At 41.3% G+C, this 27,500-nt stretch overlaps 3 long non-coding RNA genes across 5 annotated transcripts in view; all 3 read left to right on the top strand.

The window, feature by feature from the left end:
* The window catches only part of LOC126990409 (uncharacterized), a 3,734-nt gene extending 2,076 nt beyond the window's left edge, over positions 1-1,658 (top strand). The window contains exon 5 of the long non-coding RNA XR_007744332.1: positions 885-1,658. This is a non-coding gene — a long non-coding RNA (uncharacterized LOC126990409). The remainder of the gene's footprint in view (positions 1-884) is intronic.
* The window catches only part of LOC126990407 (uncharacterized), an 85,045-nt gene that overhangs the window by 54,482 nt on the left and 3,063 nt on the right, over positions 1-27,500 (top strand). The gene's annotated exons all lie outside the window — the stretch shown is intronic.
* LOC126990408 (uncharacterized) lies at positions 19,017-21,405 on the top strand. The gene is made up of 4 exons (XR_007744331.1): positions 19,017-19,101; positions 19,529-19,634; positions 19,924-20,082; positions 21,270-21,405. It is a non-coding gene; the product is annotated as an uncharacterized LOC126990408 (long non-coding RNA).

Genomic DNA, 27,500 nt, shown 5'->3' with positions numbered 1-27,500 from the left:
TAGCCAGTGGGGGGGCCATAGGGGAGATTGCCCCCTAGGCAAATTTCTAGGAAAATTTTTGAGACGTTGGAAGAGATTTTGACTTTGTATATTATTTGTCATAAAAATACAGATATCCCTATTGAAGAAAGGGAAGAAATACAGTTTTCCCCATACAAGATAGGGAAGAAATTCAGTTTTCACCTTAGAAGATAGAGAAGAAATACAGTTTTCCCATACAAGATAGGGAAGAAATTCAGTTTTCACCTTAGAAGATAGAGAAGAAATACAGTTTTCCCCATACAAGATAGGGATCAGGAAGAAATTCAGTTTTCACCTTAGAAGATAGAGAAGAAATACAGTTTTCCCCATACAAGATAGGGATTCAGGGAAGAAATTCAGTTTTCACCTTAGAAGATAGAGAAGAAATACAGTTTTCCCCATACAAGATAGGGATTCAGGGAAGAAATTCAGTTTTCACCTTAGAAGATAGAGAAGAAATACAGTTTTCCCCATACAAGATAGGGATTCAGGGAAGAAATTCAGTTTTCACCTTAGAAGATAGAGAAGAAATACAGTTTCCCCATAGCAGCAAGGTATTATATATTAAGCAAATTTGTGGTATTGTAACACTAAAGAAGTTCCTTACTAAACTACTAGTGCCTAATAGTAAAAAGTTACAAATTCAGTACACTGACATATAATTAAATTTTTATCACTGTGAAAAACAACTAAAAATAATGTTTTGCTATGCACATATTCTATAAATAATGTTCATCGATATTTAGCTAATAAAAAAACCTTTATAATATATAATATACGTATAATAATTGTGCACCAATGTGTAATATTTTAGAAATCAGGACAAAAATTTATGCTATACATGTTTCTGGTTTGCCCTGCAGATGTAAAGCCTACAACACGACTCAACTGATCATGTTTATGAATGAAATATTTGATGAATATATGAAACAACGCCTCATTGATGTGTCTCTCTGTAGAAGGAAAGTAGTGAAGCCACCAACTGGGATTTCCATTAGTAAGGAAAGCATCACTAGGTATAATGAAGATCAGCATCAGTTCATAGTTAAAAGCCAGTCAAAGGAACAAATACAGTATACTGTAGATCTTAAAATTGGCTTGTGCGAGTGCAGTACTGGTATGACTGGTAAAGTTTGCAAACATCAGGCTGCTTGTTCAGAACAGTTCCTCTTGCAGTTACCTCAGATATTGGAAAATAGCCCAGAAAATAGGCACTGGCTTGCAAGTATTGCACTTGGAAATGAAAACGTACCACCCTTGGATTTCTTTGTTACCTTGAAAGAAAACTCTGAATCAGTAACAGGGGATGATCACTCACATACTGGAGGAAAACAAAAGTCTCATGGTGCAGCTCATGATGTAGATAATGTGGAAGTAGAGATGCCACCTACAAACATAAAGCCAGAAGTGGAATGTAATGAAACTGGAGACGTAAGTAATTCTACCAAACCTACAGGTGCAGCAGTATTACAAGTAATAACATAAATTAATGACACTATGCTCCACCTTGCTACTCAGTATGGAGATGAACAGACTCTTGAGGGAATGCAGAAACTGTTGTCAAGACTTAAATCTGTTCGAACATCAAATCAACTGAACAGCCTTCTTCACAGCACTGGTAGTTCTGCTATGCAGGGAGCTGGTCGTAAAATACCTTGCCAGCCCACTTCTGTTGCACGACGCCAGGTGGGCATGCCACGAGGAGCTGCACCCATTGGAAAGGGTCGCAAACGAAAAGGCAGCCTTATTGAAAAGGCAATAAAAAGACAACGCAACCTAGCACTAAACATATCTCTCAATCAGCCTAATGCGAAGAGTCATGGTTCTGGCCATTAAGTATCCTAACTCATGTACATCTTTTTCCAACTAACCATTCATTTTTTTCTCAATGTGTCCAAACCAGTTCAAAACATTGCTTATCCATAGCACAGTTTCCGGATAAGTAGACTACCCTTTGTTGTCCTATAAATATGTTATGTTATGTTATCATTACCTGGAATCTCTTAGCAAGTGGTACACTCACACTAGCTACAATGCGTGCTGAACTTCACCTATATATCCTCTTCTCTCAAAAAAGATCAATTTACTTTAACTTTCAATATCACTCTTGTACACACCCTTTTAAATTAATTCACCACATTTTTAATCTTAAGTTCCCTTTTACTGTCAGCAAGCAAGACAGTGTCATCTGCAAACATCCAATCACAGGCTAATCAGCAAAATGCAACCTCAATCTTGCTCCAATATTCCCAACCTTGGCTTTATTTTCCCTCATAAAATCATCCGTAAAGATATTGATATGCTATGGCGACATCACATCCCTGTCTCACCTCCACCCTCACATATGAATACGCTCCTCTATGAAATGCCTTTTTTTTCCCTCCATTACCTAACTGTCCTCCTACACCATATATTCCTAGAACTTTCCATAGATCTTCCTTATCTTCTCCTATCATATGTCTTCTTAAGATTCATACAGGCTGCATATAGTTTTCTACCTCTTCCTAGATACTATTCAACTATCATCTTAATTGTAAATATTTCATTCATGCAGTCCTTCTCTTTCCTGAAACCTCCTTGCTCCTTACTAACCTTCTCTGTTATTTCCATCAGCCTTTCAGTCAATATTCTCCCATAAACTTTTCCTGGATCACTGAGCATCCTAATCCTTTTATTGCTATTGCACTCACTTTTACTCTTGAGAGGGGACAGTTAGTGTCTTCATCCACTTCTCTTGCACTTAATGGTCCACAAGCAAGTTTACATATCAATAGCATACACTCTACCACTACATCTCCATACTTAAACATTTATGGGGTTAATCCATCCATACTTACAGTTTTACAACTTGTAACATATAGTATCCTGCTTTCTCTTCTGTTCGTTTTTCTCTCTCTCCACACAAGCTCGCATTTTGCCTGCTCCCATACCCACCATACTCGTACTTTCTACAGTAACATCTCCAACTGTGTTCACACTCATTAGATGTTGAAAATTATTCTGTCATACCACAGTGACCTCGCCTTAGCTTACCACCACTCTCTCTCTCTCTCTCTCTCTCTCTCTCTCTCTCTCTCTCTCTCTCTCTCTCTCTCTCTCTCTCTCTCTCTCTCTCTCTCTCTCTCTCTCTCTCTCTCTCTCTCTCTCTCTCTCTCTCTCTCTCTCTCTCTCTCTCTCTCTCTCTCTTCTTCTTCTTATTATTATTATTATTATTATTATTTTTCTTCTTCTTCTTCTTCTTCTTCTTCTTCTTCTTCTTCTTCTTCTTCACCACTTAGTTTCCTACCAAACTATTCATCCATCTGTTTATATACTTTCACAAAGTAATTCCCTCACTTTCCTTTTTCAATACCTATCCTACTCCGTCCTCCTATTTTCCCTAATTCCTCAGTAGCATTCTTACACACACACACACACACACACACACACACACACACACACACACACACACACACACACACACTTCCGCCCCTGAGATGTATTATACTATGAGTATGAACCAATGGCAGCCTGTCCACATACCTGTATAGTGGGGGCTATAGGGCTCCCCAGCCAGTGGTACTTCTCCAATCTGTGATGCCTTATTCCCAGTCAGTATATGGTAGTATCTCCCTATGTGGTGCTTAATTAATGAAATATACATTTTAATTTCTTTTCTTATTACTCTATGCCCTTTCGTAATATTGTTTAGTTTTATATAGTACATGAATGTATTATCTGTATATATTTGCAATGACGGACAATTACCTTAAAAATCTTTTTGCGGGTACTCTTGGGGGAGCAGGGAAAATAATGTTATTAACCCTGTGTTATAATGGACATGTCATAATAATATTTCACATATCTGTATCTTCTGAGAATTAATGTAACGTACCCCATTCGTTAGCTAATTAAGGAGATCTATTTATTTTTGTCTGAACTGCAGGTAATATTTTTTGCATTCTATGTATAATGTCTATGAATACATGTATAATTTTCTAGTTGGTAATTCACTTTTACCTCCTGAGAGAGAGAGAGAGAGAGAGAGAGAGAGAGAGAGAGAGAGAGAGAGAGAGAGAGAGAGAGAGAGAGAGAGAGAGAGAGAGAGAGAGAGAGAGAGAGAATATGAAGTTGTATTTACCTAAGTATGTCATTTAAATGCTCCATTTTCTTTTACAATCTTATTTTCTTTCTTTATTTATCACGGTAACTTAACGTATAGTATTTTCCATACTCAAATAAAAACTCAGAATAAAAACATTACGTTTCATTAGCTAACAGACATACACATTGTACGATTGAAATGAATAAAAAAAATGATTACAGGATTTATGTGACGATGTGACGTCATAGTAATGCATTCGTCTGTGAAGCGTCTGATTGGTCGGCGGAGGGAATGACGCACTCGTCTCTGAGGCGTCTCATTGGTCGCCGGAGGGTATGGTGTTGAGTCAGTATACAGAGTGTAAAAATGCTGGCGGGGCGGGGCACACACACACACACACAGACACACACAGACACACACACACACACACACACACACACACACACACACACACACACACACATCGGCCAAACTAAGCAGCTGCGGGAGTGACACGTAATCCCCTGAAATAATATGCAGATTTATTGATCTTGGTCTCGGGAAGGAAGAGATGAGAGCCAGTTAATAGAGAGAAAGCAAGTGTCGCATAACAAGGGGATTGGGGTGAGGGGGAGCTAGTTAGGGGCCTTGGGGGGGGAGAGCTGCTGGAGGTGTGGGTCTGGGTGGGTCAGGGTGCTGGGTGTTGTACAGGGCTGGGTGGGGTGCATATTCTGAATCTCTGAAATGGTATGTGGTCCCTGAGTAAAAATGTTCGGCTGTAGCTTCGAAACTAACCACGGGGTGTTCTGGAAAATACTCTCATTGTGATTCGCATTCAAAACTACCCTAAATGACTCCCAACCTAACCTAACCTAACGCAAGCTTCCCTGTTCAAGAGTACCGCCACATACCAGTAGAGAGATAGGGAGAACGCGCTCAGGTTAGGTTAGGGAGGCTCACCGGGTATCTGGCTGAGGGACAAGGCCGAGGCAGGGCGAGGTACAGCCAGACGCGTTGCACAATGTTCCCACACACTGACCTCAATATACGACGGCGAAAACGAGTGTAAACAAGCTCTTAAAATACCTGGAGACGAGTTATGTTTTTCAGCGAGAGGATAAATAAAAGCTTGTACTCTTAACCCCAAAATATATTACAGCCACGAGCATTGTAGACTTTTCCTCGCACTTTTCAGCATCACTTTTAAGATTACGGTGATTAAACATTTATTTAAACGTATCTTTAATACCCATTTCGGAAGCATATTGGGAGAAGAGTTATGTTTTTCACCGAGCGAATATATAAAAGCTTGTACTCTTAACCCCAAAATATATTACCGCCACGAACAATGAAGACTTTTCCTCGCAATTTTCAGGAAGACTTTAAGATTGCAGTGATTAAGCATTTATTTAAACGTATCTTTATTACTCATTTCAGAAGCATCCACGCAATATGACTTGACCGAGCACTGAGTACACACAATCATCACTGTTTGGAGATATCATGTGCTCGATTATCATTACCATCCACAGTATTAAAAGGAAAAGACTTCCAATTATTATCATTTCCTCCTGCGATTGTGTTCCTTCCTCGCCCTCCGTTTATCAGCGAATGTTTGCACCATCACCATCAGTTAGTATCATGCGTCGAGTGGCTGCTGGAAAGTATTGGAGAAGGTAAACACAATCCTGAACACTCGATATTGTGTTGACATTAGACACTCCCACGATGAGTATATATAACTATCATTGTTTAGAGCTTGCGTGTGTTAACAGTTAATTTTCATCTCCTGTTATACTAGATTTACAAAGATGCGCCCACGAGGAGTATATCTGATTATCATTATTGAAATCTTGCATGTGTTAACAACTATTTTTCATCTTCTAGTCATTTGAATCTACTGTGTAAGATGATTAAGCGTACTAGACTTGCCAAGACACGCCCACGCTGAGTGTATCTATTCATCACTGTATATAGATATGTTAACAACTAATTTTCATCTCCTAGTAACATGCATCTACGTACTATGTCAAGTGATGCAATATACCCTACTCGCAAAGACTCGCCACACTGACTATATCTAATTATCTTCGCTGAGAGGCGTGTGCGTACAGCTAATTTTCATCAAGTATTTTGCAACCAATGTGTAAGGCGATACAGTACACTTGACTTTCAGAGACACGCCCACGCTGGGTATAATCTAATTTTCGTTTTTTAAGGTATCATTTGTTTACGTGTAATTATCCTCTCTTAGTGTTTTGCGTCTGCAGGGTGAGGTGTTGTTGTATGGCGGTTTCTCATCTATTGTTGTTCTTGTTTTTCTTCCTTCTTGTTTTCTTCTACTAATTTTCTTGTTTTCCTCGTTTTCTTAGTCTTCTTGTTCTTATTCTTATTCTTCTTGGTCTAGTTTTTTTCTTGTTTTTCTTCTCCGTGTTCCTGTTCTTCCAGTTCTCGCTCTTGTTCATCTTGTTCTTGCTGTTGTTCTCCTCTTATTGTTCCTTGCTAAGACGCGCCCACACTTGAGTTTATCTAATCATTGCTGGAGACACCATTTGTTTGCAACTAACTCTCATCTAGTATTTAGTATCTTCTGTGTCAGGGGATGTAGTATAGTCGGCTTGCAAAGACAGACGCGCCTAGACTAAGCATATCCTATTATCATTTTTAGATATACTATCATGTGTAAACTAATTTTCGTCTCTTAGTATTACGCATCTACGGGATAAAGCGTGGCAGTAGAGTTAACTTGCTGAGGCGCGCCCTTACTTACGTATTCCTAATCATTTCTAGAGATATTATTTGTTAACAACTAATTATCATCTAGTGTTTTGATTCTATTGTGTAAAGAGATGTAGTATAGTCGACTTTTCTTATTTTTTTTCATTCTGCTTATGGCGCAAAGACCTGCAAGGACAGACACACCCACACTGAGCATTCCTAATCATCGTTACTGGAGATATCATTTGCTTAAGACTAATTATCATCTCAGTATTATGCGTCTACAGGACAAGGTGATGCAGTAGAGACGACTTCGTAACAAACGCCCTCACTAAGTACTCCTAATTACCACTCTTTATAAATACCGTGTTCCTCCTGCTAATGACCATCCTCTGGTATCTAAGAATTTCTAGGGATATCACTTGCTTGCAACTAATTTTATCATCTCTTAGAATTATGCATCTACAGAGGAGAGTATCAAGACACCTCTCCACCCTTATTTGACCTTTCTTTAGGCCGCTCGTTCTTGTTTTCTTTTCCCGGAGCTGCGTTTGCGAGCTTTTCTGTTGCTGTATTTGTATTTTGTCCTTGACCTGCCTCCCTTGCTGTACAAACAGTGATATAGCATAGTTGACGCGCCCTACAGCTAATTCCTCCTGATTATCACTGTTTATAAGTACCGTGTCCTTCCTCTAACGATCGTCCTGTAGTATCTTCCATCCGTTGAGTGCAAGACGTATTGTTGCTCCAAGCGGGCGGGGAGATGCACGAGTCGGTACATGCAGGCTGTGTTGACATGGGACGCGCCCTCATGAGCACATCTAATTATCATGGTTTAGAGGGTCTGTGTTTGTGGGGGAGGGAGGAGGGACTGTGTTTGTGGGGGAGGGAGGGTTGAATGTGTGTGTATGTGGTGGGGATAGGGGTGAATGTTTGTGTGTGGGGAGGGGGTGGATGTGTGTGCGGTGGGGGGAATGTGTGTGTGGAAGGGGAGGAGCTAAATGTGTGTGTGTGTGTGTGTGTGTGTGTGTGTGTGTGTGTGTGTGTGTGTGTGTGTGTGTTATGTCTACGTGCATTTGTGTCCCTACCTTTCTGTCTACCTGTCTGTCTGTATGTATATATGAATGTGTATGTATGTTTATAGGTATGTATGTGTGTATGTGTGGACGTATGTATGTAAGTGTCGAGGGTATGGCGCCAGTGCGTAGTCAGGCCGGTGCATCACGTCCCTCTCGCCCTCTCCGCGGCTAAGTTGTTGGTCCAATCACGCGGCGAATTAAAGCCTCGAGTGATAATCAGAGGCAATGCTTTGTTTGGCCGCCCCGACCCGCCGCTGCTACAGACCTCAAGGCTCCGGTCCGCTGATGCACGTACTATCCTCCCTCCCTACCTACCTGTCTTATCCACCCACCTCGCAGTATTGAAAAGGATTACCACGGATGAAGAGGAGAATAGAGAGAACAATTGAAAGTAAGAGGAAAAATAATGAGAAAAAAATATTAGACGAGACTAAAGAGTATGTTGTGAACTGCGAGGAAGTGAAGGAGACCATATGAAAAGAAGAGAAAAGGAGATTAATTACGGTTGTTTCGGATTACCACGGCTGAAGAGGAGAATAGAGAACAATAAAAGAAGGAGAAAAGAATATAAGAAAAATATATTAGACGAGATGAAGAAGAACAGGTGGTGAACTGTTAAGAGAAAGTGACGGAGATGATATGAAAAGAAGAGCAAAGGGGATTAATCATAGTTATTTTCGTCCCTCTTAAAAATCGCTTCCAGTTCTCACTCTTCCTCGACCTATGAAAGCAGAAAAATGACGTGATTTCTAAAAGTTTCCATCTCTATATAAATTCTTCTTGTGATCGCGTCCCTTCCTCGCCCTCCCGTATCAACGAACGCTCACACTAATAGAAGATCAAGACTTGCGATCATTATATTTTTCGTGGGTTAAAAATGTACTTTAGACCCCAACCGCGTTCCTTCCTTCACTACCCTCCTCCCTCCTCCCTATTGTATGCTCTCTCTCTCTCTCTCTCTCTCTCTCTCTCTCTCTCTCTCTCTCTCTCTCTCTCTCTCTCTCTCTCTCTCTCTCTCTCTCTCTCTCTCTCTCTCTCTCTCTCTCTCTCTCTGACATCCTTAGTTCATATTTCGAACAGAGAGAGAGAGAGAGAGAGAGAGAGAGAGAGAGAGAGAGAGAGAGTCAGCCAGTCAGTTAGTCAATCAGTCAGCCATTCAGCCAGTTAATCAGTCAGTCAGCCACTCACTCACTCACTCACTCACTCACTCATAGAAGGAAGGAAGGAAGGAAAGCGACTCTGCCCTGAACGTGGGACGGAAATATGATAGTCTTCAAACTCTCGCTATTTTATTTCCTCACTCGCCCGCTGCCTCCAGACCCTTACTCGTCGCGGGGAAGGAAGGGAAGGAGGAAGGGGGCGAGAGGGAGGGGGAGGGAGAGAGGGAGGGGAAGAGAACAAGGCCGGGTCGAGTTACGAGCATGCAAACACGACAAAAAGCAACCCAAGAAAAAGAAAAAAAGAGGTAGACAAACACACAAACATTAGAATAAATTGAAGCCCACCGAGAGACGAGACACCTGGCGAGACGAGGGACGAGAGGGCGAGGATGTGCAAGAATAGATTGAAGGGAGGGAGAGATGAAATTAATAGGAGCAAGAGGAGGAGGAGGAAGAGACGAGAGAGCAAGGATGTGCAAGAATAGAATGAAGGGAGGGAGAGATGAAATTAATAGGAGCAAGAGGAGGAGGAAGAAGTGACGAGATAGCAAGTATGTTGAAGAATGGAGGAAAGGAAGAGCAGAAATTAATGAGAACAAGAAGAGAGGAAGAGACGAGAGAGTAATGACGTTGAAGAACTGAATGAAGGGAGAGCAGAGATTAATAGAAGCAAGAAGAGGAGGAGATGGAGGAGGAGGAAAAGGAGGACGAGGAAGAAGATACTGGAAAGAGAGAAAGAATGCAGAACAAAACATAAGGAAGTGAAGTATAAAAAGGAAAAGCGATGTAAAGTAGAACAAGAGCAGCAAGAGGAAAAAAAAACAAGAAAAAGAAGAACAGAAAGAAAGAATCACAAGTAGAAGAACAAGAACCGGAGGAACAAGAACAACAACAAAAAGAAGAGAAATATAATGCAGTGAGTTATCAAGAACAAGAACAACAAAAACAAGAAGAGCAAGAGCAAGAATAACAACAACAAGAGCGAGATGAAAAGCGCAACAGCCTGCATCGGGTCGTCGTCTCTGGCCCAGCACGCCGCCGCCTCCGCCCCTGACCCCAAACTGTTTAATTGCGGCCGCGTCCTGATGCGAGGCCGCCCACCAATTACCATCACGACTCATTAGGCTGAAAATCGGCTTCTCGTGCGTCATAAAAGAGTATCACGACGTCCTGCTCCTCCTCCTCCTCCTCCTCCTCCTCCTCCCTCATGTCTTTGTCCTCCACCTGTTCGCTGTTCAATCTTCTTTTTATTTTTGTTTGTTTTTGTTTGACTTTTCTTGTTCCTGTTCTTCCTCCTCCCTAGTATTTCTTTGACTCCTTTTTCCTTCCTTTATTTTCTTGCTCTCTTTTTCCTTCTTCACTCTCCATTTCATCCTCCTTTCCATTCTTTTTCTCCCCGTCCTTTCCTCTCCCTATTCTCCTTTCTTATGGTTGTCATTCACTCTGCCTTCATCTCCTCTTCCCTTGTTCCTGTTCTTTCCTTCCTTCTTCCCCTTCTTCCTTCTGCTCGTTGCTTCCTACCTTATCTCCTCTTCCCTTGTTCCTGTTCTTTCCTTCCTTCTTCCCTTTCTTCCTTCTGCTCGTTGCTTCCTACCTTATCTCCTCTTCCCTTGTTCCTGTTCTTTCCTTCCTTCTTCCCCTTCTTCCCTCTGCTCGTTGCTTCCTACCTTATCTCCTCTTCCCTTGTTCCGTTCTTCCTCCTTTCTCCATTCTTCTCTCCTCCCATTTGTTGCTCCCTACCTTCATCTTCCTATTTCTTTGTTCCGTTCTCATCTCCTTTCGCTTCCCTGCCTTTCTTTTCCCCTTTTCCCCTCTCCATTCTTTCTTCTTGTCCTACTTGTTACTTCCTCTCCCTTGTCCCGTATCACCCCCTTCTCTCCCTCCATCTCTACCCCTCCTCCGCCTCCTCCTCCTCCGCTCCTCTACTCGACTCCAACCTTCAGCAAGAAACACCCGTGCCAGATTTACGTCGAGGCATCAAGGTGTCTCATCAGGGCTCGCGCAACTGTTCCATTGATTTTATATTTGCTCGCCTCAGTCAATATCGTCCGCTATTAGGGTTCAATTGGACGATGTTTCCTCGAGTAATTTCCTTTATGGTGACGTTTAGCGAGCGTGTTGGTGGCTAAATTACCGGGCGTTAGTTCCCTTAAGATTGTATTTGTTTGGTTTCGAGATTTAGGTCGTGGGTTTTGTGTGTATCTCTCTCTCTTGGGTTCTGTAGCGTCGAGGTTTGATTGGGTGACGGCTTGGTGGTGATTTATGGTTTACCTTTGAAGATTTAGCGTCGTGGGTTTGTGAGTCTTTGTCTATCTCTCTTTTGCTCGTGATTTAGGCTCCGTAGCGTCGAGGTGTGATTGGGTGATGGCTCGGTGGTGATTTCTGGTTTGCCTTTGAAGATGTTGCGTTGTGGGTTATTGGGTTTTTCTCTTGCTCGTGATTTGGCTTCTGTAGCGTCGAGGTTTGAGTAGGAGATGGCTCGCTGTGGATTTCTGGCTTGCTTAAAGAACCGTGTAGTGTGCATTGATATTCTGGGTTGAGAAGTAGATGATAGCGATTTCTTGTCTTATTTCTTGTCTTTATCATATGAAGCACTACAGATTTTCTCTGATTGGTAGTGTTTTCTATTTAAAAAGGAATGTTATTATATGTGCGGTAGTATATATGCCCGGTCATTGGTATTATTTTCGATTTCTTAAACTATTCCAACGCATAAAGCAGTTTCGGTTATCTTTAAATTATCAACATTTATTTTCATTTTGGTGTCTAAAACCATGAAGTGTAATATATAAAGGAGTAAATAAAGTGTTAGCTTAGTACAAGTGGGAAAGAAATTTAACATAGATATTGTTATATACAGACCGCACAGTAAGTATATTGGAGTGGAAGAATTCACACATATTTTACATAACCTACTATCTCATGATCTTTTTAAAAATAACAACACTGTCCTACTTGGGGATTTTAACATTAATCTCCTAGAACATTCTTCCCATCAACCAACTAACCACTTTTTGAATTCTATGAAGACTTTGAATTATTTCCCGCACATTTCTCGTCCTACTAGATTTCCAGATAAACCTAACTTGGGTCAACCCTCACTCCTCGACCACATTTGGACTAACTTCACTCCACCTTCTACCTCTGGAATAATCCACTACCAATTATCTGACCACCTCCCCATATTCCTACATATTGCAGTAATCTCTGATCTTTGCATAAAGCATAAAATAGTCTATCGACACTATAACAGACATCAACATAACCTGTTTACCACTAGTTTATCTGTAAACAATTGGAATGTTACACTTAATTCTAATGACATAAATGTAAACTTCAACAATTTTATGGAAACCTTAGATGAATTATATAACAAGCACTTCCCTAAAGTAGTTAAATTTGTAACTGCCAAACGATTGTCTAACCCATGGTTAACATCAGGAATACTTAACTCGATAAAATACAAAAGTAAATTATTTAACATGTACAAATTAGAAACTGTCAATCACAACGCTTACAAATTATACCGCAACCATCTTACACGATTAATTAGAGGAGCTAAATATAATTACTACATTAGAATTTTCAGTAACTTTAGAAACAATACCAAGAAAATATGGCAAACTATCAATGAATTAGCAGGTCGACATAAACCAAAAACAATGATAACAACATTATCTCATAAAGATTCTACACTTACTAAGCCAGAAGAAATTGCTGAAGCTCTTAATGAACATTTCAGTGAAATTGCAGCCAGGCTCAATGATGCACTGCCTTCTGCTTCTAGAAATGCCACAGATTTCCTCCACGGAAATTACCAAAACTCAATGGTTATCCTGCCAGTCACTTCTGCTGACGTGATGAATGTTATCAAGACTCTCAAAAGTAAAAACTCAAATGTTAATGAAATCTCGGCCCACATAACTAAACATAATATTGAGGAAACTACTTACCCCATTGCATTGCTCTTTAATCAATTAATATCCACTGGCAAATTTCCCTCTGATTTGAAAACTGCAAATATCACGCCAGTGCACAAATCTGGCCCCAGTAGTGTGCCCAACAATTGCCGCCCCATTTCCACCCTCTCTCCCTTCTCTAAAATAGTTGAATTATTAATGAAAAATAAATTAGTTGCATATCTTGATAGCAAGAAAATCTTGGGCAGATGCCAGTATGGCACTTATGGTGCCCTCAGTATGTTTTCTCTCTTCTGTATTCTTCCCTTAACATTAGACAATCAGTCTTATCCATCTTTGTTGACTTCTCAAAGGCTTTTGATACCGTTAACCACATGATTCTACTCGACAAATTATATTTCTATGGTATACGAGGACCTCTGCACTCCTGGTTTCAAGACTACCTAACAAACAGATCTCGGTGCACAATATATGATGGCCATAAGTCTTCCACTCGAAATATTTCTACTGGTGTCCCACAAGGGAGTGTTTTAGGGCCTATTTTGTTCCTTATATATATTAACGACATCACTAATATCTTCACCTCTGCCAACACCATCCTCTTTGGAGATGACATGACTTTGAATTTCACTGACTCTAATATTGAAACATTATTCCCACAAGCTAACCAAGACCTCAACAAATTATATAATTGGTGTTTAAGCAACCGACTCGCAATTAATATTAATAAAACCTTTTATATGTTCTTTTCTTACAAAGTAAATGTTTACTTGCCAGACCTTAAAATCAATAATAACCTTATTAGTAGATCAACTAGTTTTAAGTTTTTGGGAGTTATGTTTAATTAAAACCTTAACTTCAAATCCCATATAAATAATGTTTCGAATAAACTTTCAAGAAGCACTGCTATGCTATATCGCCTAAGAGATTTTATGCCTTGCAAAGTACTAAAAACCTTGTATTATGCACATATATACCCTCACCTTCTGTACTGCAATCCTATCTGGAGCACCACTTATGTCACCCATTTAACTAGCCTGAACTTACTGCATAAAAAGATAATTCGAATTATCACAAACAGTTCTTACCTTGAACACACACCCCACTATTTAAAAACACAAAAATCCTTAAACTACAAGATATCACTAAACTTTCTGTTGCCACCTGTATGTACAAACATCAGATCACTCCCTACTCATCTATATCCCACAAAACACAGAGAGCATATCTGCCTTACATCACATCGCCTTACTCTCTTTCGGCACTCCACTATGTACCGGGGACCTTTGATCTGGAACTCCCTTCCCCAGGATATAAAAAATGCTCCATCTCAACATAAACAAACTACAGCGTCATGTGCTTGATTCTTGTTGATTGTTATCCAGTAAATTCCAATTTCTCTTTAGTCATATATAACGTCATCTCCCTCACGCTTGTTCCGTAATGAATTACCCAGGTATTTTGTCCTTCCCTCTACTACTATTATTATTATTATTATTATTATTATTATTATTATTATTATTATTATTATTATTATTATTATTATTATTATTATTATTATTATTATTATTATTATTATTATTATTATTATTATTATTATTATTATTATTATTATTATTATTATTATTATTATTATTATTATTATTATTATTATTATTATTATTATTATTATTATTATTATTATTATTATTATTATTATTATTATTATTATTATTATTATTATTATTATCATCATTATCATTATCATTATCATTATTATTATCATCATCATCATCATCATCATCATCATCATTATCATTGTCATTGTCATTATCATTATCATTATCATCATTATCATTATCATTATCATTATCATCATTATCATTATCATTATCATTATCATCATTATCATTATCATTATCATCATTATCATTATCATTATCATTATCATTATCATCATTATCATTATCATTATCATTATCATCATTATCATTATCATTATCATTATCATTATCATTATCATTATCATCATTATCATTATCATTATCATTATCATCATTATCATTATCATTATCATCATTATCATTATCATTATCATTATCATTATTATCATTATCATTATCATTATCATTATTATCATTATCATTATCATTATTATCATTATCATTATCATTATCATCATTATCATTATCATTATCATCATTATCATTATCATTATCATTATCATTATCATTATCATTATCATCATTATCATTATCATTATCATCATTATCATTATCATTATCATTATCATTATTATCATTATCATTATCATTATCATTATTATCATTATCATTATCATTATCATCATTATCATTATCATTATCATTATCATCATTATCATTATCATTATCATTATCATTATCATCATTATCATTATCATCATTATCATTATCATTATCATTATCATCATTATCATTATCATTATCATTATCATCATTATCATTATCATTATCATCATTATCATTATCATTATCATTATCATTATTATCATTATCATTATCATTATCATCATCATCATCATCATCGTCATCGTCATCGTTATCATCATCATCATCATCATCATCATCATCATCATTATTATTATTATTATTATTATTATTATTATTATTATTATTTCACTTTGCTTCATCCTATAATCCTATATAATTTCATATGCTTCTATATACATTATTTTTTTCTCTTTCTATATTTTATTTTGGTTTATTATTTTTAATTATGGTATTTTTTATTTTGCCGAGCTTCTATTATGTATGTATATCCTACCACTGTTATATTTCTAACTAATGTTCAGTATTCTGTATTTTGTATATTTTTTTGTTCCAAGATATATTTGCATTATTCCTATTTTTTTCTTATATATCTATTTTCTTCACTTTTGCCTGAAAAGCTTATGCTTATATAAAGGCTGGCCTCTAACAATACATACATCGACATATGTAACTGCACCTAATAGGCTATTAATAAATGTTTCAAATGTTATACAGATGAACCTTCTCATAAGTGACGCCAGACAGCTTCTTGACGTGGCTGGGCACAGCAGTGTTCTAAAACTATGCAACAGTAACAACAGCCTTGTATACACACGACTGTTATGGCGCGTCCCCCAAGAGGCTGCAACAACGGCTCCGAGTTACGATAAGAAGTTTTGAATTATTCGTCAGATTACTCGTAGAAACCAAACACCTGCATGTGTGTATGTATGGGGGAAGGGGAGGTTGTGTGTGTGTGTGTGTGTGTGTGTGTGTGTGTGTGTGTGTGTGTGTGTGTGTGTGTGTGTGTGTGTGTGTGTGTGTGTGTGTGTGTGTGTGTGTGTGTGTGTGTGTGTGTGTGTGTGTGTGTGTGTGTGTGTGTGTGTGTGTGTGTGTGTGTGTGTGTGTGTGTGTGTGTGTGTGTGTGTGTGTGTGTGTGTGTGTGTGTGTGTGTGTGTGTGTGTGTGTGTGTGTGTGTGTGTGTGTGTGTGTGTGTGTGTGTGTGTGTGTGTGTGCCTATAACTGTCTGCGTTTGTTGTTTGTGTATCGGATTGTGTGTCTGTGTATTTTTCGGTGTGTGCTTGTGTCTGCCTGTTTGTTTGTCTCACTCTGGGTCCCCGTGCGTGTTCACCATTCTGTTTGTGTCTGCGTGGTTGTCTTTCTCTCTGTCTGTACAGCTGCCTGTGTGTGAATATGTGACTCAAAATATTTCCTCTTCTGATACCAACACGAACGCCATATTTCCGCAACGAACTCATAAAATCTATCTAAGCCAGTCCATTATCGATACCTTCACTAACGCCATCTGTACATTAAAAACACAACTCTTCTGTCAAATACAGTGAGAACACTTTGACTTCTGTCAGGAATATTTGGAATACAATGATACGAATACTTCCTAATACGGTTTTCCACTACTACTACTACTACTACTACTACTACTACTACTACTACTACTACTACGAGAATCAGCACTCTCTTAATCAATCAATCAATCAAGGGGGGCATACGCCAGGGGGTGCGTCGCCTCGCCCACCCTACGACGCCAAGCCCAGGGGTCCCTCCGGGCGAGTCTCCATGCAGGCCCCCTTCCCAACCCGAGTACCTCCCGGCAGGATCTATCGACTTGCTTAAGCCACGAACTCCGTGGGCGTCCCCGTGGCCTCCTCCACTCAGGATTGTCTCTCACAGAGACAACCCGATGAGCAGGATCAGCTTCCGGAAAACGTGCCCGTATAGCCGGAGTTGGCGTTGACGGACTATGCAGGTAATATATGTCGAATCAGCCTCACGGAGTAGTCGCCTGTTTGACACAAAGTCCTTCCAGCGATATCCCATGATTCTGCGTAGACACTTATTACTAAAGGCATCAATCCGCCTCTCCAAGTCCCCGTTTAGTGTCCATGTCTCACAACCATGGAGTAAGACAAGGAGCACAAGGGACTTGAAGATCCGCGTCTTTGTCCACCTGCACAGGTATCGACAACGCCATATACTCGTGTTGAGCGAGTCCATAGCACCGTGGGCCAGACCAATCCGCCGTAAGACTTCCTGGCCAGACTCACCGTTGTTATGAACTACGCTACCAAGATACGTGAAACTTTCCGAGATTTCAACGTCCTCGCCACACGCATGAACAGACTGTACTGTGTCATCCAGCAAGCCTCCAAACACCTGTACCTTGGTCTTGGCCCAGGAGACCTGGAGTCTCAAGGGCTTCGCCGCCTCGTGCAGTGCCTCGAGAGCCATCACCAAGACCTCCAGCGACTCCGCCAGGATTACTGCATCATCGGCAAAAACAAGGACCCTGGTATTGCCAATGGATGCTCCGCAGGTCCACAACTCTGCCCAGTACCCAGTCCATACAAGTGTTGAAAAGCGCTGGGGCAAGGTCACAGCCCTGCCTCACTCCCGCATTCACGGGAAAGAGGCTGGACAAGCCCCCCCCCACACACACTTCACAGCACTCTCTGTCCCAGAATACAGGCCAGTCAGCAAACCAATAGTCCTCGCAGGAATCCCACGGAGTCGCAGAAGATCCCAGAGTGCCTCACGATCGATGCACTGAATCAAACGCCTTCCTGAGATCGACACAGGCTGCAAGCATCCCCTGTCGAAACTCACCTCGGCGCTCCACCACTCGTAAACCTTCTATCAGTCGATCAATCTCATTCAATCATTCAGTCAGTCAGTCAACCAGTTTGTCTGCCAGGCAATCGGTCAGTCTGTCAGACAGTCAATCCATCATTCATTCAGTCAGTCAGTTAACCAGCTATATAGTCAGTCAGTATATCATGCGGTCAGGCAGTCAGTCAGTTAGTCAGTCAGTCAATTAGTCAACCAGTCAGTCAGTCAGTTAATCAGTTAGTCAGTCAGTGAGTCAGTCATTAGAGGAAACAAGAACAGTTTTGTGGTGAGGAAGGTGCTTGAAAAATAGTGTCAGTGGAATGCAGCACTTATATATACCGGGATGATGTCAGCAAGGAGAGTCAATTAACAGTTTAACTGGAGCACACGAGTTTAGCAACTAGACGAATACAAATGAATAATAGATAAATTTACACATCATAGATGAACAACTATAATATAAGGTAGGTACAATGTTCCAAGTACGACAATTTCGTATCGCTGGCGAGTCACACGGGCGTGAAGTTGCCAGCTCGTTACACTCCGCCTGTTACATTTGCCGATCTCCCACCCAAAACCTGTCTCTGGCGCCCAATAACGAGACTCAGATATAGTTATCACTAAAACCGTTGATTCCTGATGTGTTTTGGCAATGGTTAAGCGTCGAAAACCGGTACATGCACGAGGGCGAGATGATGAAGGCAAGTTATCCCAGCATCGTTTCCAGATTGTCGTACTCGGAGCATTACTTTTACCAGCTTCTCCCGCATAAATATCACCAGGAAACAGGAATAATAAACCATTTCAACAATAACTACAAATAAATATCGTTATTGTGACCCAGGAAACAGTTTTGGGGATGGAAATTGGGAAACATGAGAAACTGAGTACGACAATCTGGCAACGTTGTACAATAATCCCAGCCATCAGCTGTTCAGTGTTTGTTTACCTCGCGCGGGGAGAGAGATCCTCGTGCTCCCGGCCTTGTAGCGGTGCCGTGGCGGGGCGTGTAGGCGTTGACATGTAAGCCCCGGTCGTCTACCCTCCGTGCCCTATTGGGGTCCGTGGACGGGGCAGGTAGTTTGGGTTAACCCGTCCGCTGCGGTTGGCACGGGTTTGGATTTCACTGTTAGCCTAGTATCATATATATAGTTTCATGTCTTTCTCTGTCTCTGTGGTGGATAGTGGAGTGTTTCCCATGTGGTATTGGTGTGCTGGATATCCTCTCCCAAGGTGCAGGACTACATTTTCTTCATTGAACTGTAGCAGCCACTTTTTGTTCCACTCCTGTAGCTTGATGAGGTCTTCTGCTAGGAAATGCACATTCAAGGGGTCAAATATACTTTTCCCATTTCATTTCAACAGAGTAAATTTTAATGTAAGTGGAATTTTTCCATGTTGAGAATATGCTAACAGCTCCTCATTTTCATTCTCCATTTCCATCTTGCAGCACTCACGGTCAACGGCACTGCCCATACACTTAGTCCACCCTGGCGGGGACCTCACCAATGACCTCCATGAAAACAGGGTCCCAGACAAGCCAGTTGGTCTGAAGGGTGAGTGTTTCCCTCAGTGTTGTGATTTACATCCTCTGTCCCCTTCAAATTGTCCCTCCTACCTCCTACCTCCTTATCCATCACTTACATTCTTAATTCCCAACAAACAGTATAAACCTAATATATGTGTTGTGCATAGAATTTAGGATAACTTACAGGTACAATACATTTGTATAATTTTGTTTTCATGGTACAAAATATTCATGTTTGGAAGCCATGATAAAACCTACATAGTGATCATGATGGTGGAGTCACTGTGTTATCTGTAGTGTCTTGTGGTCCATTACAGCCGTGGCGCTGACTGACCACATCAGGGTGTGCTGGCAGCCCCCCGCACAGCACAATGTGATGCTGTGTGGCTACACCATTGCCTGGGACCAAGGCGTGGCGGACATCTACTCCAAGATCGTGGACAGCAAGCAGCACGGTTACATCATTGATAAGCTGGGTGTGTAAGATGATCATTTGTGACTAATTCTCCATTTTCTGGCCAAGCAGTATGCAGACCTGCAGTGTGATTCTCCACAAGACAGGGATTTTGAACTAGCCACTTCTACATTTGTGTTGAGCCAAGAGAAGGTAAAGATTTTGTTAGCCTGTCAAATGCGATTGGCACGGATTTGCCCTCACTGTTAGTCTGGTAACCTTTCTCTGCCTCTCTGGTGGACAGTGGAGTGTTTCCCATGTGGTATTGGTGTGCTGGATATCCCCTCCCAAGGTGCAGGACTTTACATTTTTCTTCACTGAATTTTAGTAGAAACATTTTGATCCATTTCTATAGCTTGGTGAGGTCTTCTGGTAGGAAATCCACAGTCAATGGGTTAAATGATATCATAGTTAACCATTTATTGAGTCTGGAGTTAACATTACATTCACCCCCCCAAAAAAAAATGATGATGGAGTCCATAACAAGTTTTCATTTAAGCAAAGTAAAGTGAAGGTAGAGATCTTGCTAAGTAGATCATAGTTAAACATTTATTGAGTCTGTTAACATTTCACACACACACACACACACACACACACAAACACACACAGAAAAGTATTTACACACCATCATAAAGTTAGCTCTCCATATTGTGAAGACCCTGGACCATGAGAGCAATTATTGAGGGAAAGGAGGTGGTATTCTGAGTTGCCATTTTCAGACTCATCATCGTTCAGGCTCATTCCTCTGTCTGCCCTGAACTCTCAGATATTTCCTGGGTGGTCATAATGTTAGTCAGGTTATTCATTGGTTATCCGTGGCCTGTTATCTGTCTTTCTACCTGTTATTCTACCTGTTGTCTGTTAGTCTATCTCATTTGTTATCTGTTCTGCCCAGTTTAACCCCTTGACTGCGGATTTCCTAGCAGCAGACCTCGCCAAGCTACAGGAATGGAACAAAAAGTGTCCGTGGCTACAATTCAGTGAAGAAAAGTGTAGTCCTGCACCTTGGGAGGGGATATCCAGCACACCAATACCACATGGGAAACACTCCACTATCCACCACAGACAGAGAGAGAAAGACCTGGGACTATGTTACCAGGCTACCAGCGAAGGCAAAATCTGTGCCAATCGCAGCGGACGGGTTAAGGGTCATGAAAAAATTGTTGTATTGTTACGATTAGGTCCATAACAAGTTCTCCGTCTCCTCAGAACCCAACATGGAGTTTGTGATAAGCCTGCGAGCCTTCAACAACGTGGGTGACGGGCAACCAGTGTACCAGCAAGTCCACACCCAGCCAGAGGAGGAGGAGGTGGTGGCACCCACGCTGGACCCGGCGGTGTGGGTGAAGGCCGTGGTGCTGACGCCCTTCACCGTGGTGCTGCAGTGGGCGGACACCATGCTGAGCCAGAGCCAGGTGATTTATTTATTTATTTATTTTTTATTATTATTATTATTTTTTTTTTTTCAAGGGAGGCAACTCAAGGTAAACAAATTAAACAACAATTAAAAGGCCACTAGATGCCGTTCCAAACACAAGCATGAAGAATGGGAGGTCAAAAGAGGTCAGTTTTGGGTAGTGTTGCTGGGCTGCTTCAGGGAGGGCAGTCATCAGCTGGAAAATATATGTTTTATCTCATGTTCTTTGTGCACTGTGTCACAGACTTGCCACTTGCATCAACACAGCAGTGGAAAAGTTAGTCATTTGTCAAGGAACTTATTCACCACTTACACATTCTTGTTTCCCTGCACACACTCCCTTATTCACCTCATATCCACCTCTCCAGATCCTTATTCGTAACTTGCATCCTTCTCCCTCCTACAAACAGCCCCTCATTCACCTCATATCTTCCTCTCTATATCCTTATCCATTACTTACTCATACTCTCGTCCCAGCAAACTCCCTTATTCACCTCACGTCCACCTCACACATCCTTATCCATAACTCATGCATCCTCTTTTTCCTGCAAACAGTCCCTTATACACCTCATATCCTCCCTCATACATCCTTATCCTTCACTTACACATCCTCTTTTTCCTGCAAGCACTCCCTCACACCCTTCCTATCCTCCTGTCATTCATGTCTCATTTCACAAGCCAGTCCTTCATCCAGTGACCTTTCTTATGTTTTCCCTCCGTCCTTGTACCTGACTCCCTGTTAATACTGACCTTTGACTCCTGCATTACAACAGCTGCACCACCTTCTCGTCCTCATCCTCCAGCCGCTACGTCAACGCCACGGATGTGACCTGCCTCATTGACAGCCTCAAGCCATCAACAGTGTGTGAGTTTGCTGTGAAGACCATCAGGGTGAGACCACAGTGCTGGAAGCCTTCGTTCTTCTTTCAGTAAATATTCACTCAGTCCTGCAACACTTCTCAAGGAAATCCTGCACAGCTGAATCCTTGCTGTGATGAGGCACAGATAAATTATGACTCATAGGGTGAGCTATTATTAGTGTTTGAGATATTGATTTTTTCATTGACCTTTTGCAAATACTTAAAAATGAACCTTACATAATGGTATTAGAAACAGCACAGCAGGGTTGGCAATGATTTAATCAAATTGATTTAATCAAATGATTAAATCATTGATTTTTTTTCTGAGTAAAAGTATTCCATGGATTAAATGATGTGCTCCAAAGATGATAAAGTAAAACAACCTATTCATGTGCAATGATTCATTTATTCTCTTCAAAGTATAAAAAAAAAGATTCCTACATTATTATATCCTCCTGCGCTAATGTTGCCAACTTGACATGTTTTTACTAGGTAAAAATCAGCCTCCTCTAGTCTTTACTAACTTGGCTGGCAATGTATCATAATAGCAACCAAGGTTTGCAACCAAACCGTAACAGAATAGAAGTAGATATTCTTCTGTATGGTAATAATATAATATTCTGTCATGAAAATGACAACTTCAGGCAACTCTGTCTGTCCTAAACCTGCTCCTGTACCAACTACAAACAAGTACTGAACAAGTATGTATCTGGATCCTTGACTGTGCTCAGACTTACAGGCCTAAACTTAAACTTAAAGTAACCTATGAAACTTATTTATCACTCACCCGAATATATATAGATATATATATATATATATATATATATATATATATATATATATATATATATATATATATATATATATTATATATATATATATATATATATATATATATATATATATATATATATATATATATATATATAAAATGCATGATGGGGGAACTTTGAAGTTTTGGTGTGCCGAAATCACACTTTTTTCCACACACTTGTCCCCATCAGGTTTGGCGTGAGTCCCCCTATAGCCTGGTAGCCTCCAACACCCTGCTGGTGGCCTGGCCGTCCTGGCCCTCCCTGGCCAGCCGTCCACCACCACCTTCACCCGGCAGCCGCTGCAGCGGAACAATGGGAGGATCACAGGTGAGCTGATGGGTTACAAGGATGGCATCTTCAAATTATAAAAATAAAAAAGTCAGTGTGCCAAACCACAGTGATGTACTAGACTACATAGTTAAGGGAACACACCTTCACTGACATAGAAAAGACCTGGATATATAGTAAATAAACAGTGACTCAGGCCATGGTGGTGGGCAGCGTGGGCCAGGCAGGAAGCAAGAACCATACATCTTGTCAGCCACTATAAATACAATTTGCCTGAGCCACTACTGGGCTGGGGTCATCCAAGAGGCCCCTCCAAAGAGCCTACTGGAGCAATGGGCAGCACTTAACCCAGTAGCTGCAGAGAGAGAGAAAATCATCACTCAGGCAAACCATTTTATAATATATATCAATGCATTTGTGATCAGTTTATGCATCATCTATTTTGGGGGCTTATATCATAGCAAAAACTAGGCCGTCGCTGCTACAGTAAAGCCACAAATTTTGCCTGTCACTGGTACGGTTAAACAAAGATTATTGAGAGAGTAATTTTGTTTGTTCCAGGCTACGTGATATTCCTCACCACGGACCAAACTGTCGGTGACTGGGTGATGGGGGAAGTGGCGGGGGACTGGCTCACCCTTACCGTCCATGGACTGACGCCTTCAAGGAAGTATTTGCACAAGATGCACTCTCACAATGTCAAAGGTTTTGGTCCATTCTCCTCCGTGGAAAGCTTCACGACTCTTCCAGGTAAGGAAGTGTTAGTCTTAGGGAGCCGTCATTGCTGTGGTGCATCAGTCACTGTTCTCCCAGTTATGCACATGTTGTGTCCCACCATACTGTCCCTCATCATGGAGCACTCCCTCCCTGAGGCTGACTTGAGGCCCATTACCTGCATGCTGTGTGTTGTGGTGCATCAGTCACTGTTCTCCCAGTTATGCACATGTTGTGTCCCACCACACTGTCCCTCATCATGGAGCACTCCCTCCCTGAGGCTGACCTGAGGATCCATTACCTGCATGCTGTGTGCTGTGGTGCATCAGTCACTGTTCTCCCAGTTATGCACATGTTGTGTCCCACCACACTGTCCCTCATCATGGAGCACTCCCTCCCTGAGGCTGACCTGAGGATCCATTACCTGCATGCTGTGTGCTGTGGTGCATCAGTCACTGTTCTCCCAGTTATGCACATGTTGTGTCCCACCACACTGTCCCTCATCATGGAGCACTCCCTCCCTGAGGCTGACCTGAGGATCCATTACCTGCATGCTGTGTGTTGTGGTGCATCAGTCACTGTTCTCCCAGTTATATAGATAGATTTACATAGAAAATCAGACCACACAGACCCCATGGTCCAGACTTGGTGGTCTGTCCTTAAACCTAAGTGATTTTACATTAATCCGAAGACTCCAAAACGTTGCATTTCTACTCTAGTTGATATTAAGTTGAAGGAAGTGACGGTCGAGCTTATTTTTGAAGGAGTCAATCGTGTTACACTGGACCACTGATGGTGGAAGCTTATTCCATTCTCGCACTACAACGTTGGTGAAGAAAAATTTGGTGCAATCAGAATTTACTTGTCTACATCTGAGTTTTACGCCATTGTTCCTCGTGCGCAGACTGTCATCGATCATAAACAATGTTGATCTGTCTACATTCGTGAAACCATTAAGTATTTTAAAACATTCGATCAATTTTCCTCGGAGGCGACGTTTCTCAAGAGAGAACATGTTAAGGATAGAAAGCCTTTCTTCGTAGGATTTGTTGCGCAAGGAAGGGATCATTTTCGTTGCCCGACGCTGAACACCTTCTAATTTAGCAATATCCTTTGCATGGTGGGGGACCAAACTGTACCGCATATTCCAAGTGGGGTCTGACTAAACTGTTGTAGAGCGGGAGTATTACATCTTTATTCTTGAATACAAAGTTTCTTTTAATGAAGCCCAACATTCTGTTCGCTTTATTTGCTGCATCGATGCATTGCTGTGAGAATTTGAGGTTTGACGCGATTTTGACCCCCAAGTCTTTGACGCATTGAACGCTTTTGAGTTTAACGCCGCGCATTTCGTATTCGAACTTCTTATTCCTCGTTCCAACTTGAAGGACCTGGCACTTGTCTACGTTAAAGGGCATCTCCCATCTATCCGACCAAGCTGAAATTTTGTGCAAATCCTCTTGGAGGCTTTGCCTGTCTTCGTCAGTGAGAACCGAGTTACCAATCTTTGTGTCGTCTGCAAATTTACTAATGCGGTTGTGTCCCACCACACTGTCCCTCATCATGGAGCACTCCCTCCCTGAGGCTGACCTGAGGCCCATTACCTGCATGCTCTGTGAATGCCACCTCTGGCTCTGTGGGCATGTGGGTAAACCCTGCTTACCAGGTTGTTTATGTAAGACACAATCCTTAGTAAAGAGTGTGCCCAGAAAGTTGGGTTAGAGCAGGTTGATGGATCCTGCTGGGAGGTACATGGTATGGGGAAGGTGCCTGCATGGGGACCTGCACAGAGGAACCCCCAAGAATGGTGTCATAGTTTGGGTGAGGCAGGCTGGCAGAGGCCCCCATTGATTGACTGATTGATTAAGCCAATGTTAAAATATTATACATCTGCTCCTGTGTTCCAGCTGTTGACAAGAGCATCGGTGAGCCCCTGGCTGGTGTGTGGAGCAGAGGCCTGATTGTGCTGGTGATCGCTGGCGTGGCAGGAGCCATGACCAGCTGGGGCCTTCTTGGCCACCACACTGTACTGCCGCGGGTCAAGGCGGAGCCCAGGCCAAGCATTGTGTAAGGTGGCAGGACAGTTTCTTGTTGGTGTGTTTCATCCCATGACTCATTTCAGCAATCCTTTACACTGACTGCAGGAACTTTTTATTCACTTTGTAATATGGAGAACAAGGCTGCAGGGCATAGTCCACAAAGACTTAAGTTTGCCAAGATTAGAAAGAAAAAAAAAGGTAAACTTGTTCATAGGAAATGTTCAAGATGGACTTTCATTTTGTGCTATACATAGTTGCAGGGTAACAAGTGACCTCTGTTTGTGATATCTGTGTCTCTTGGTGGAGCAGCTAACACGTGTTTCTAACTTGTGATTGCTTGCAGTGTGCTGGCTGGGAGCTATTTCTTTAAATGAATTCAAATATGCTTTGTTGAACTCAAACCTCATACCTTTAACATCCATCCTGTTTTGAAGATTTCATGTACCCTTCCATCTCCCTCTGGACAGCCCTGCAGTACAGCAGCAGCACTCAGTAGTATTTAGCAGCTAGTAAGATGCATCACTTCCTTGCAGTGTTGGCGGCAGCTGCAGTGAGAGCAACAAGCCTGGCGTCCAGCCTCCAGACCTGTGGATCCATCACGGCCACTTGGAGCTGAAGAACTTTGACAAGGGTGAGCGCAGCAACTCCCCCAACCACGCCTCCATCATCCAGCACACAGGTGGGTATCTTTGTCAGTCACTGAACAGTGTGCAGCTCATGGGAGTCCTGTCATTTGTGTGGTATTTTTTGTAATATTTGGTTGCTGGTGTTTTGTTGCCAGTCACTGCTGCGTTGTAGTGTGCCAGTGACGCCACACACAACCTTACACAACCCCCGGACACTCCAGTATGAGAGTCATCACACATTACAGAGTTTCCATCTATCCAGACACTCCCTCCTTGCCTGCTCAAAGTTTCTCAAAGATCTTTCCCCCCTCTCCCTAACGTACTCTTGCACCCTATCCCTCCATTTCACTGGAGGTCGTCCTCTAGCATTCCCTCCCTCTATCTCACTCACATACACCCTTCTGGTCATCTTACTCTCCTTCATTTCATTATGGAAAAGGCCTATCGAAATTTACAGAACTATACTGACATGACTAGTGATTGGTGTGTATGTGTGTGTGTGTGTGTGTGTGTGTGTGTGTGTGTGTTTCATTATGGAAAAGGCCTATTGAAATCTACAGAACTATACTGACATGACTAGTGATTGGTGTGTGTGTGTGTGTGTGTGTGTGTGTGTGTGTGTGTGTGTTTCATTATGGAAAAGGCCTATCGAAATCTACAGAACTATACTGACATGACTAG

The sequence above is a fragment of the Eriocheir sinensis genome, unplaced genomic scaffold (assembly GCF_024679095.1).
Source record: "Eriocheir sinensis breed Jianghai 21 unplaced genomic scaffold, ASM2467909v1 Scaffold162, whole genome shotgun sequence".
Taxonomy (NCBI): Eukaryota; Metazoa; Arthropoda; class Malacostraca; order Decapoda; family Varunidae; genus Eriocheir; species Eriocheir sinensis.
The sequence above is the reverse complement of the archived record's forward strand: the minus strand, read 5'-3'. Positions and strand labels throughout refer to the sequence as shown.